We start from the raw sequence: 14685 nt of genomic DNA on the forward strand, positions 1-14685 counted from the left end.
TTTTACCTTTACCTTGTCTCTTGTCCTTCTTCAAGGTTTATTCACCAAACACATTTTACCTTTACCTTGTCCCTTGTCCTTCTACAAGGTTTATTCACCACTGGCCCAAATCTTCTTTACTTTCCTTTGCACATGTTTCCAGTTGCCGTGGTGTCCACCACTGTATCCCACTTACTGGAGCTCCAACATTGAGGCACCATCTGACCAAGCCCACTCAGTCAGTCAACAGGTTCTCCAGCACGGGAGTGAGGATTAAAAAGAAAAAAGACAGTTAGACAACATTGTAGTATGACCCCAGTCAATTATGAGATTGAAGGCAAATTTTTATTTTGCAACCCACTTTTTATATCACTTTAATTACATGCAAGTATTTTGGGCAAGCAATGCAATAAGGAACAAACCAGCAAGTGAAGTCCTGTGATTTACTCCTGATAGTTGTTAAAAAGGTGTTATCATAATGACCAAAATACTTGAGCCCACTTCCTCGGCCAAGCCCAAAAATCTTGTTGGAGGCCTAGTTCCACCCTAAGACTAAAATTCCTGCCTTATCCTACTTCCCTATCACAGGGTAAAGTCTTGCCCTAATATCAGATTCCTGTCTAAGCTTACTTTCTTGTCCTAGGCCAATGTCAGATTGCTGTCTGAAGCCCACTTCTTTCTCCTTAGCCAATGTCAGACTCCTGCCAAGCAGTACCCCAAAAGGCTTTCCACAGGAGGGTGAAAGAGCTGACTGCAGAAGCGACACAGCTTCTGGGACAGGCCCTGTTCTGGGTTCCAGACATCAGAGCACCTTCCCCACGAGAGGAGAGGTGGCAGCCTGGGAGGGCTCTGAACTCAAGAGCAGCTGAGAGAACCATCTGTGTCCCAGGTCCCTCAGTGACCAGTCTGCTCAGATTAGCGTGTGGACTGCAGAATCGACACAGCTTCTGGGACAGGCCCCATTCTGGGCTCCAGACATCTGAGCACCTTCCCCACCAGAGAAGAGTTATCTGCTTAAGAGGGCTCTGACTCCTGGAGCAGGTGAGGGAGCCATCTTGTGTCTCAGGTTCCTTGGAGTCCAGTCTGTGCAGGTGAGCTCGAAGACTGCAGAGGCAACACTTCTGGGACAGGCCCTGTTTCAGGCCTTCATCTTCAGCCAGGAGGCAGGTCTGGATGCCAGACCTCTGTGCAACTTCCCTGCAAGAGGAGACCTTGCCTGCAGAGAGTGCTCTGACCACTGATAGTCAGGAGAGAGATGGACTCCCAGGACTACTGACAGATATTAACAGAATCTCAGGAGGAACAAGCTCCAGCCAGAGACAACTATAACAACTACCACCAGAGATTACCAGATGGCGAAAAACAAATGTAAGAATCTTACTAAGAGAAACCAAGACTGCTCACCATCATCAGAACTCAGCACTCCCACCTCCCAGTCCTGGATACCCCAACACACCCAAAAAGCAAGATTCAGATTTAAAATCATATCTCATGATGCTGGTAGAGGACTTTAAGAAGGGCATTAATAACTCACAGACAGGTAGAAGTCCTTAAAGAGGAAACACAAAAGTCCCTTAAAGAAGTACAGGAAAACACAACCAAACGGGCGATGGAATTGAACAAAACCATCCAAGACCTAAAAAGGGAAGTAGAAACAATAAAGAAAACCCAAAGTGAGACAACTGTGGAGATAGAAACTCTAGGAAAGAAATCAGGAACCATAGATGCAAGCAACAGAATACAAAAGATGGAAGAGAGAATCTCAGGTGTCGTAGATTCAATAGAGAACATGGGCACAACAATCAAAGAAAATGGAAAATGCAAAAAGATCCTAACTCAAAACATCCAGGAAATCCAGGACACAATGAGAAGACCAAACCTAAGGATAATAGGAGTAGATGAGAATGAAGATTTTCAACTTAAAGGGCCAGCAAATATCTTCAACAAAATTATAGAAGAAAACTTCCCAAACCTAAAAAAAGAGATGTCCATGAACATTTACTTTTCTTTAATTTCTCTTAAAGTCAATGGACTCAATTCCCCAATAAAAAGACATAGACTAATATGTAACCTCCTGTCCCCAGCCTCAAACCTGTTTGCTCAGGTTTCAGTGTTAGAGAGCATAGGGGCGGAGCTTGCCGCCCTATCATCCTGCCACTCCCACTGCCGATGCCTGCCAACTACCTGTTCTGGAGCCATACACGTGGTCACCCTGCAACTGGACCCCAGGATTATTTGGCGGGAATTAGCCCCTTCCCCCTCCTTCATAACTCGAATTAGTAAAGTTGAGCTTTGATCAGAATTTTGTCTTAGCTTCATTTTTCTCTCCTCTGCCTAGCTCCCTCTTCTCTTCCAGATTCCAAGATGCCTTTCCAGAACAGAACCCAGACATGTGAGCCACTGGCCGGACACAACACTAATAGACTGGCTACACAAACAGGACCCAACATTTTACTACCTACAGGAAAACTACCTCAGGGAAAAAGACAGACACTACATCAGAGTGAAAGGCTGGAAAACAATTTCCAAGCAAATGATCTAAAGAAACAAGCTGGATTAGCCATTCTAATATCGAATAAAATTGACTTCCAACCCAAAGTTATCAAAAAAGACAAGGAGGGACACTTCATACTAATCAAGGTAAAATCTACAAGATAAACTCTCAATTCTGAATATCTATGCTCCAAATGCAAGGGCAGCCAAATTCAGTAAAGAAACTTTAGTAAAGCTTAAAGCATACATTGAACCTCACACAATAATGGTGGGAGACTTCAACACCCCACTCTCACCAATGGACAGATCCTGGAAACAGAAACTAAATAGAGACACATGCACACTAACAGAAGTTATGAAACAAATGGGTTTAAGAGATATCTACAGAGCATTTTATCCTAAAACAAAAGCATATACCTTCTTCTCAGCACCTCATGGTACCTTCTCCAAAACTGACCATATAATTGGTCACAAAACAGGCCTCAACAAATAAAAAATTTTGAAATTGTCCCATGCACCTATTAGATCACCATAGACTAAGGCTGATCTTCAATAACAGCATAAATAATAGAAAGCCAACATTCATGTGGAAACTGAACAACAATCTACTCAATGATACCTTGGTCAAGGATGAAATAAATTAAAGACTTTTTAGAGTTTAATGACAATGAAGCCACAACATACCCAAACTTATGGGACACAATGAAGGCAGTCCTAAGAGGAAAACTCATAGCCCTGAGTGCCTCCAAAAAGAAACTAGAGAGAGCATTCACTAACAGCCTGACAGCACACCTAAAAGCTCTAGAACTAAAGGAAGCAAATTCACCCAAGAGGAGTAGACTGCAGGAAATAATCAAACTCAGGGCTGAAATCAACCAAGTGGAAACAAAAATAACTATTAAAAGAATCAACCAAACCAGGAGCTGGTTCTTTGAGAAAATCATCAAGATAGATAAACTCTTAGCCAGACTAACTAGAGGGCACAGGGACAGTATCCTAATTGACAAAATCAGAAATGAAAAAGGAGACATAACAACAGAACCTGAGGAAATCCAAAACATCATCAGATCCTACTACAAAAGGCTATACTCAACAAAACTGGAAAACCGGATGAAATGAACAACTTCCTAGACAGGTACCAGGTACCAAAGTTAAATCAGGAGCAGATTAACGTTCTAAACAGTCCCATTTCCCCTATAAAAAAAAATAGAAGCAGTCATCAATAGTCTCCCAACCAAAAAATGCCCAGGACCAGATGGGTTTAGTGCAGAGTTCTATCAGACCTTTAAAGAAGACCTAATTCCAACTATCCTCAAACTATTCCACAAAATAGAAACAGAAGGTTTACTACCCATGTCATTCTATGAAGCCACAATTACTCTGATACCTAAACCACACAAAGATCCAACAAAGAAAGAGAACTTAAGACCACTTTCCCTTATGAATATGGATGCAAAAATACTCAATAAAATCCTTGCAAACAGGATCCAAGAACACATCAAAACGATCATCCATCATGACCAAGTAGGCTTCATCCCAGGGATGCAGGGATGGTTTAATATATGGAAATCCATCAACGTAATCCACTATATAAACAAACTCAAAATCAAAAACAACATGATTATCTCATTAGATGCTGAGAAAGCATTTCACAAAATCCAACACCCCTTCATGATAAAAGTAATGGAAAGATCAGGAATTCAAGGCCCATATATAAACATAATAAAAGCAATCTGTAGCAAACCAGTAGCCAACAACAAACTAAATGGATAGAAACTTGAAGCAATCCCACTAAAATCAGGAACTAGACAAGGCTGCCCACTTTCTCCCTACCTATTCAATACAATACTTGAAGTCCTAGCCATAGCAATTCGAAAACAAAAGAAGATCAAGGGGATACAAATTGGAAAGGAAGAAGTCAAAATATCACTATTTGCAGATGATATGATAGTATATATAAGTGACCCTAAAAGTTCCACCAGAGAACTCCTAAACCTGATAAACAGCTTAAGTGCAGTAGCTGGATATAAAATGAACTCAAATAAATCAATGGCCTTTCTCTACACAAAGGATAAATGGACTGAGAAAGAAATTAGGGAAACAAAACTACCCTTCACAATAGTCACAAATAATACAAAATACCTCGGTGTGACTCTTACTAAGGAAGTAAAAGATCTCTGAACTTCAAGTCTCTGAAGAAAGAAATTGAAGAGGATCTCAGAAGATAGAAAGAACTCCCAAGCTCATGGATTGGCAGGATTAATATAGTCAAAATGTCTATCCTGCCAAAAGATATCTACAGATTCAATGCAATCCCCATCAAAATTCCAACTCAGTTCTTCACTGAGTTAGAAAGGGCAATTTGCAAATTCATCTGGAATAACAAAAAACCTAGGATGGCAAAAACTATTCTCAACAATAAAACAACCTCTGGTGGAATCACCATGCCTGACCTACAAAGCAATTGTGATAAAAACTGCATGGTACTGGTACAGTGACAGACAGGTAGATCAATGGAATAGAATTGAAGACCCAAAAATGAATCCACACACCTATGGTCACTTGTTCTTTGACAAGGGAGCTAAAACCATCCAGTGGAAAAAAAGACAGCATTTTCAACAAATGGTGCTGGCACAACTGGCAGTTATCATGTAGAAGAATGCGAATTGATCCATTATCTCCTCGTCCAAAGCTCAAGTCTAAGTGGATCAAAGAACTCCACATAAAACCAGAGACACTGAAACTTATAGAGGAGATAGTGGGGGAAAGCCTCAAAGATATGGGCACAGGGGAAAAAATTTCTAAACAGAACAGCAATGGTTTGTGCTGTAAAATCAAGAATTGACAAATAGGACCTCATAAAATTGCAAAGCTTCTATAAGGCAAAAGACACTGTCAATAAGACAAAAAGGCCACCAACAGATTGGGAAAGGATTTTTTCCAATCCTAAATCTGATACGGGACTAATATCCCATATATACAAAGAGCACAAGAAGCTGGACTCCAGAAATTCAAATAACCCCATTTAAAAATAGGGTACAGAGCTAATCAAAGAATTCTCAAGTGGGGAATACCAAAGGGCTGAAAAGCACTTGAAAAAATGTTCAACATCCTTAACCATCAGGGAAATGCAAATCAAAACAACCCTGAGATTCCACCTCACACCACTCAGAATGGGTAAGATAAAAAATTCAGGTGACAGCAGATGCTGGCGAGGATGTGGAGAAAGAGGAACACTCCTCCATTGCTGGTGGAATTGTAAGCTTGTACAACCACTCTGGAAATCGGACTGGCTGTTCCTCAGAAAATTGGACATAGTACTAGAAGATCCAGCAATACCTCTCCTGGGCATATACCCAGAAGATGTTCCAACTGGTAATAAGAACACATGCTCCACTATGTTCATAGCAGCCTTATTTATAATCCCAGAAGCTGGAAAGAACCCAGATGTCCCTCAACAGAGGAATGAATACAGAAAATGTACATTTACACAATGGAGTACTACTCAGCTATTAAAAACAATGAATTTATGAAATTCTTGGACAAATTGATGGATCTGGAGGATATCATCCTGAGTGAGGTAACCCAATCACAAAAGAAGTCACTTGCTATGCACTCACTGATAAGTGTATATTAGCCCAGAAACTTAGAATGCCCAAGATACAATTTGCAAAACACATGAAAAGTTTAAAGTTTGTCCAGTTGGTTTCCTGTCTTTCTTGGGGATTAAAGTTAAGTGATTGGATGAATCTCAGAAGAGACCTTGAACTTTAGATTTTTAAGGTTATTGAGACTGCTGTAGACTATGAGGACTTTAAAAGTTGGACTAAATGCATTTTGCATTATGCTATGTTTAAGTATGACCTCCCCATAGATTCATGTGTTTGAACAAGTGTATGGGGACCAGGGAGTGGAATGTCATGGTTTGTATATTCTTGGACGAGAGAGCGGCACCATTTGGAGATTTGACCTGGTTGGAATAGGTGTGTCACAGTGGGTGTGGGCTTAAGACCCTCACCCTAGTTGCCTGGAAGTCAGTTTTCCACTAACAGCCAATGGATGAAGACATAGAACTCTCAGCCCCTCCTGCACCATGCCAGCCTGGATGTTGCCATGTTTCCACCTCGATGGTAATGGACTGAACCTCTGAACCTGTAAGCCAGCCCCAAATAAATGTTGTTTTTTATAAGACTTGTCATGGTGTCTGTTCACAGCAGTAAAACCCTAACTAATATACCACATGAGTCTCCTATGGCAAGAAAAATGTTCTGATCATAGAGTTAAAGGTAAGAGACATCAGAATGATTGACTCCAGCTAGGCCTGACCCTATACTAGAAGCAGAAGAGATGATAAACAGTCAGACACTGTGAATTCAGGCTGCCTAACTGGGTTTCTTGAGTTGGGCTGGGATGTTATATTAATAAAGCCTTAACTCGCTGGAGAAGAGTCTGTCCACAGAAGGGCAATGGACTGCCCCAAAGGCTAGGCTGCAGTGTCTCAACCAGGGGACACTGGATGGGATTTCTTTGGTAGGGCTGGACCAAAGGATGAAGAGTGACTTAGAATCATGTCCTGTGGGGCAGAGAATCACCCATCTTGGGAAAAGGGCCACACTGTTCATGCTGCTTGTGTCCAAACCAGTGTTTGCTCAGAGGGACAGAGGAGCATCTGAGAGGATTGGAAGATTCCAGAGGAGAGTCCCGGCCAATATTCAGTCAGAAAGGAGTGGGCCCTAGCGAGTAGTTCTGGGCTTGCCACCCGTGTCCCAAGGGTACTACCTGCTCTCAGGGGAAGTATGGGACCGAAATGGAGGTCTGATGGAAACTGAGCCACAGGGTGGAGGTATCTGGCCATGGGGACTCATCAGTGTCCTGAGAAGTTGACAAGTCCCTCTGTTGGAGAGCCCCGTGGTAGTTCACAAAATTGTTTACATCAGAAAACTTCTGGGTGGGCTCCAAGTTCCTGTTCAAAATGGACTGTTGCGCAACTGCAATGAGTGGTGTCAGGAGTCCCAATGGAAGTAGCTGAGCCCCCACTCCATGAAAGGTGTACTGCAGCTGCTAATCCCCACTTGGTTGAGGAAAGGCAAAGTCCCCGTGGGTACTAGACACAGAGTCCCACCCCAAGCCTCAGTTTGATCTTGGAGGTTGACCCCCTTTTCTCGGCTCCATCCCTGCCCTGCCCAGACACCGCCTTTCCATCTGAGGCCCTGCCCTTCAATCAGAGGTCATGCCCACACCATCCTACAGCATCAAGACCATGGCACACCAGCACAGGTAAAAGGCCAGCTTGTAGGATACCTGTGACCTCAGGCCCAGCCTATTGCAGTTAACTACAAAGAGAGTCAGGCTGAGAAGAATCAGGAGCCGTGCACTGGAGTGGGACCAGAGAAGGACAGAAGGCTAGACAGGGAACACCACAACCCCCAAAACGAGAGAGACAGAAACAAACTCCCTGACTTGCCACAAGTAGATACACACACACTCACACTCACACACACACACATACACTCACACACAGGACAAATGGGTACATACTCAGAGGGGAATATAAACTAGGAGACAAGGCATCAGTCACAATAGTGGGCAAAAGCTTTTAATTCCAGGTACTTATGATGCTGAGGCAATTCAAAGACAGCATGGACTAAAGAGTGAGACCACAGCCAGCCCAAGAAAGATATAGAGACACCCCTCTACCTCAGAGCTGCAGAATTGGAAATCTAGGCACACCTCTGGATAAGAGAAATCTCGGGGTTGGTGGAGGATCCGAGTTACCCCTGTCCTTGCCAATACTTACCAATGCCAATGCTGAGGAAACTGAAGATGAAGTCTATTTTGTTTAGCTGGTGGCAGACGGGTAGAAAGGAGAGGAATATGGTGGGCAGGAGGACGAGGCATAGTGCCAGGACCAGAAATATGAAGCCTTTGCTCATATGAATGTAACCTGGGAAGGAGAGTCAGAGATATAACTGCAGTTACCCCCATCTCTCTCTCTACCTCACTCTCTCACTCTCTTGCTCTCTCTCTTCTTTCTCTCACACCCTGAGAAACCCAAAATAAGTAATGTAGCAATTGGGGAGGAGTGCCTTTTCAAGGCTGTGCCTGAGCAGTATATAGACACATGGATCTTATCTCAAAATACAAGCTACAGGCAGTCCAGAGGTCCTGGTGTTGGGTCTTAGTTATCAGAATGCTTGCCTAGCTGTGAGCATCCTGCATTTCACCCTGAGCACTGTGCTGAACTGAATCTGGAAGCCCATGCCTAGGATCCCTGCACTTGGGAGGAGGATCAGAAAATCATGGTTGTCCAAATCTACACATTGAGCTGGAGGCCAGCCTGGGCTACATGAGACCCTGTCTCAAACAAGGCAGAGGAAGGGAATGTACCTCACTACCTGTCTAGAATCCATGGGACAATAAAGGGCAGGGCATGGTACAGAGGTAGAGCACCTGCCTAGAGTCCTCCAATGACATTCTTCTGGGGATGTGTCTCAGTGGTAGAGACCCTGTGGCCTGTGTGTGAAAGGCTCTGGGATCTGCCTTCAGCAACCCCAACACCCGCCCCCGCCCCCACCCCCAGCCCCCCAAAAAGAGAAGAAAAACATCACCTTCACAACATTAATAAAATCACTACCTAGAAATTCTAAACTAACTCTATTGCCACTCATAAAGTTACCCACCATCAGTGATGCCCTTACTGTGAACCTAACCTACACCCCCAGAGAGACTTCTGTGAGAATGCCAGTGGCCCTCCCCCACAGTCACCTCTACAACCCAATAGAAGAACCCCCCATTCTATGTATACACTAACCAGTAAACAGGCCCATGTTGGGACACGTATACCCAATACAGTCAATCCAGAGGCCAATGAAACCAGTGTACTAATTTTCAATAGGCCATCTGCACATCCACCATGCTGAACACCAACAAAGTTGCCAGGAAGATGGAGATGAGGGACCAGACATGTAGGACCAACTATCCTTCCTCCTCCCAGGAATAGAACAGGTCAACCCCTGAGTCAGAGGCTTGCCTAGATGCCACACTAGAGCCTTAGGCTGTCCAGCATCTGCCAGCCTCCAGCTGTATTTTCCATATCCAGACAACTGGTCCCCCATCTTCCCAAGTCACACAGTTTCTACCAAAACTTTCTCTTCTTAAATTGGCTTGTAAGCTCAGATGGGTTACCCCTCCCTTTCTGGTGTGGGGAGAATGCCTGTGTCACTTCTCGCTGGCTTTTTGGTTTACTCTCATTTTTGGAGAAAGGGTCAGTTGGCAGACACTAGACTTGGACAAGAAGTATCTTTATCAGTCACTCCAACATTGGCAGCATCTCTCACTGAATGGAGACTTCCTATTTAGGCTAACATGAATGTCCAGCAAACCTCAAGGGAATCCTCCTGTTTCCACCTCCCCAGCTCTGGGGTTATCATCACATAGCATCACACCTGACGTTTTCCCTGTGTTCTGGAGGGTTCAGCTCAGGTCCTAATGCTTGCATGGCCAATCCTGTAGGAACCAAGCCATCTCCTGCCCATCTCTTGGAAATAAGTTCTGAGTTAGTGTCTCATGATATAGCCCAGGCTTGTCTTCATCCATGGCAATCCCTCTGCCGCAGCCTGCTGTGTTACAGAGAAGTGTGTCTATCTATGCATGGCTTGCCAAGATTTCCTGTTTCCAATGCTGTGCCTTGTCCTGCTCTTCCCCCTCATCCCTCCCTCCCTGAGCCTGAGGCTCCTGTCTCCTCTCTCCAGAGCCCCATTGCACAGCTCTAGTACCCACTCTGGCATGAAACACCAAAAGTCCCCAATGCCTAACCCTAGTACCTCACATAAGTGTGTCTTCATCTCTGCTTCACAGTGGCCTAACTTGCTCCAACTATGTTTCCACTCCTGTCTTGGGGCTTCCTCCAAGAGAACCCTGAGCCTCTCCAATACCCAGATCACTTGACTACCTCCACAGTAAGCAGTGCCTTTCTGTCACAGACACCCAGAATTTCCTTCTTTCACTGCTTGTCCCATCTCAAACTTCTTTCTTAGGGAGCCCCACCCCTCTTAGATGTCATCTCTACCACAGATCCTAAAATGAGCCCACGCCCTGGCCTTGACCCTGCTGCCCCTTTGCTCTGGACACCCTCATTCTCTCCATCCCAGCTGCCACTTCATGCCCAATCCAAGAAACCCAAAATCAACCCCAAGCACCCTTTCCTGGATTCATTTTTTCATTGAAATCCAGTTTTCTGACACCTCACCTTCCAGAATTCCCAAAACCCAGCCAAGGCTGTGACTTCTTCTTAAACCTTGGAAATTCTAAATTCCATATCAGAGGATATCATTCTCATTGGACTAAGAATAAACTGGAATTCTCTCTCTCTCTCTCTCTCTCTCTCTCTCTCTCTCTCTCTCTCTCTCTCTCTCTCTCTCTCCTAGCCACCCCTTAACCCAAAACTATAAAGTGACCTTACATTATACCCAATTCCTGATTCAAGAGTTCTTTCTGTCCCCACAGCATCGATCTCCCTATCCAGGACCAGCCATATACTGGTCCCTACTCCAGATTTCCTGGCCATGTCCCCAGATCCCAGCCCTGCTTAGCTGTGTCCCCCAATGGTACACCTTCCTATATGTGCCAACTCTCCCCTCCCTCATTGCTCCTGTTGCAGATGCTGCACCTCCTGTCCAGTCTCGAATAGTTAGAGGATTTAAATGTGAGAAGAATTCCCAACCCTGGCATGTGGCTGTGTAACACTACAATGAACACATATGCGGGGGAGTCCTGTTGGACCCCAACTGGGTTCTCACAGCTGCCACTGCTATGAACAGTGAGTAAGCTTGGAGACAGAAAAGCAGATTGGCAGCCAGAGATCATGACACCAGGCCAGGCTGGGGTACTGAAGGGCAGTGGGGTGGGACTTGACATCCATGACTTCTTGGGTGTCTCTTTCCTCCTGAATCTTGATTTGTGTTCAGAGTCCTGTTTCTATCTTTTCTGTCTTTTTTTTTCACTTTTCCTTTCCTGTTTATTTTTCTTTTTCTTTCTTTTTTTAATTTTTAATATTTTTTATTACGTATTTTCCTCAATTACATTTCCAATGCTATCCCAAAAGTACCCCATCCCCCCCCCACTTCCCTACACACCCATTCCCGTTTTTTTTTTTTTTGGCCCTGGCATTCCCTTGTACTGGGGCATATAAAGTTTGTGTGTCCAATGGGCCTCTCTTTCCAGTGATGGCCGACTAGGCCATCTTTCGATACATATGCAGCTAGAGTCAAGAGCTCCTGGGTACTGGTTAGTTCATAATGTTGTTCCACCTATAGGGTTGCAGATCCCTTTAGCTCCTTGGGTACTTTCTCTAGCTCCTCCATTGGGAGCCCTGTGATCCATCCAATAGCTGACTGTGAGCATCCACTTCTGTGTTTGCTAGGCCCCGGCATAGTCTCACAAGAGACAGCTATATCTGGGTCCTTTCAGCAAAATCTTGCTAGTATATTCAATGGTGTCAGTGTTTGGAAGCTGATTATGGGGTGGATCCCTGGATATGGCAGTCTCTAGATGGTCCATCCTTTCGTCACAGCTCCAAACTTTGTCTCTGTAACTCCTTCCATGGGTATTTTGTTCCCAATTCTAAGAAGGGGCACAGTGTCCACACTTTGGTCTTAATTCTTCTTGAGTTTTATGTGTTTAGCAAATTTTATCTTATATCTTGGGTATCCTAAGTTTTGGGCTAATATCCACTTATCAGTGAGTACATATTGTGTGAGATCCTTTGTGATTGTGTTACCTCACTCAGGATGATGCCCTCTAGGTCCATCCATTTGCCTAGGAATTGAATACAGAAAATGTGGTATATTTACACAATGGAGTACTACTCAGCTATTAAAAAGAATGAATTTATGAAATTTCTGTCTTTTTTTTAAAGTAAGATTTATTATTATACATAAGTACACTGTAGCTGTGTTTGGATGTGCAGGAAGAGGGCATCAGATCTCATGACGGATGGCTGTGAGCCACCATGTGGTTGCTGGGATTTGAACTCAGGACCTTCAGATGAGCAGACAGTGCTCTTACCCGCTGAGCCATCTCACCAGCCCTCTAACTTTTCTGTCTTATTGTCCATCTGTCTCCTGTCTGTATTCACATCTTACTGTCTTTATGGTCATCTGCCACTGTGTGTCTTTCCCTTGGGACTTTGTCCACACCTGTCTGGGTCTCATGTGTTCTCTTTTATCACTAGTGACAATAGTAGGGACCAGGCCTAAAGGGCCTCTCAGGATAGAACGTCCTGTCCCTGAGGGTAGGCTGTGAGAGAAGTCCTCACTCTCCTCAGGGCAGCTCTACATTTAGGACCTTCTGTCCAGTCTAGGACACACAGAGAAGGGCTGGTCAGAACTGGAGCTGAGTGAGGTAACTGAGTACAGAGAGAGCTGGATGCTGGGGAGGGAGGGGAGGGCTCAGACCTTGGGCTGCAGGCCAGGCCTTACATGCTGGGGAAGTTCAGCCCTGTCCTAGCTGCACCTGAGCAGCTCTCAGGCCTTCTGCTCCTTCCTGCCCCCTCTTCCCTTGTCTTATGTTCCTGTCTCTGTCCCTTCTGACTCTCTGACTCAATATGTATGTATGTATGTATGTATGTACGTATGTATGTATGTATGTGTGTGTGTGTGTTTGTGTATGTACGTATATATGTGCCTTTCTGTCTCTGTTTGTTTTTCTGTAACTGTTTCTAGGGGTGTGTGTGTGTGTGTGTGTGTGTGTGTGTGTGTGTGTGTATCTCTGTCTGTGTGTGTTTCTGTCCCTGACTCTGTCTTCCTTCCTCCCTCCCTACTCCCCCACCCCTTCCTATTTATTCTAACCAATCTCCCCATTGCCTCCTCTTACTTGCTCCAACTCCCTCCCTGTCTCCCAGCCAGTATGAGGTTTGGCTGGGCAAAACCAAACTATTCCAAGAGGAACCCTCTGCTCAGCACCGATTGGTCAGCAAAAGCTTCCCTCACCCTGGCTTCAACATGAGTCTCCTGATGCACTATACCGTACATTCTGAGGACGACTACAGAATGACCTGATTCTGCTCTGCCTCAGAAAGCCTGCTGACATCACAGATGCTGTGAAGCCCATCGCCCTGCCCACTGAGGAGCCCAAGCTGGGGAGCACATGCCTAGCCTCAGGCGGGGGCAGCATTACACCCACCAAATGTGAGTCTGCTCCAAGAAACAGAGCTGGGTGTCAGGGAGGGGCAAAGAGGAATGAGCTGACCCCTGCTCACCAACAAATTTCTCCCTGAACCACAGGGCAAAAGCCAGATGATGTCCAGTGTGTGTTCATCAAGCTCCTGCCCAATGAGAACTGTGCCAAAGGCCACATAGAGAAAGCCACAGATGCCATGCCGTCTGCAGGAGAGGTGGGTGGAGGCAAAGACACTTGCAAGGTGTGACAGCCCCTTTCTGCAGTGAGGTGAAGGGCTGAAAGTGGAAACTGAGGTTCTTGGTTCCCACTCCAACACCCTGACTAGGCAGGCTCTTTGCATCCTTCCCTATGGAAAGGATGCACCCTGGGAGGGGAGGATCCTGTAGCTGGTACTATTTCTCCTCTGTGACTTGGCATAGGGGGTGGTACTGTGAGGCCCTCACCACAACCCAATGTCCTCGAAAGATCTGGGCTCCCAAGAGCAGTATTCCCTCACCTATTGAACAGAGCTGCCTCTTAGAGTCCCTGTATTCCTCCCTGGGAGTCAGTTCCAGGTTGTCTACAAGAATCCAACTGCCAGGTCCTGCCTTCCTCCTGTCCCTGTCCTTCTTTCAGGGTGACTCAGGAGGCCCACTGATCTGTGATGGTGTTCTCCATCATGGCACTATATTATAATGGTGTTCTCCATCATGGGCACTATAACACGTGGTTCACCTGGTATACCAAGCGTCTACACTAAACTTATTAAGTTCAACTCCTGGATAAATGACACTATGACAAAAAATGCCTGAGTGTCACATTGTTTCATGTTCTCCATAAAACCCACCATGAAGCAAATGAATTCAAGGTCTGACATTCTCTGTCCTACTGGAGTGCGGTATACAATCAAGATTCCCTCAGGCTAAGGTCAGGACTTCCAAAGTAGATCAGCAAGGGACAGGAGTACATGTACTGTTGGCTAAGGTCATGGGGTTGAGACAAATGCAGACAAAAGGCTCAGACCACCTCAGGGATGCCACTTGAGTCTCCTCTGGC

General features: G+C 45.1%; 1 protein-coding gene and 1 pseudogene across 1 annotated transcript in view; both read left to right on the forward strand.

Moving 5' to 3' along the window:
• Positions 1–14685, forward strand: part of Klk1b21 (kallikrein 1-related peptidase b21) — a 101968-nt gene that overhangs the window by 29434 nt on the left and 57849 nt on the right. The window lies entirely within an intron of this gene.
• On the forward strand, positions 11132–13920 carry Klk1b19-ps (kallikrein 1-related peptidase b19, pseudogene; annotated as a pseudogene).

Source organism: Mus musculus, chromosome 7 (genome assembly GCF_000001635.26).
Source record: "Mus musculus strain C57BL/6J chromosome 7, GRCm38.p6 C57BL/6J".
NCBI lineage: Eukaryota > Metazoa > Chordata > Mammalia > Rodentia > Muridae > Mus > Mus musculus.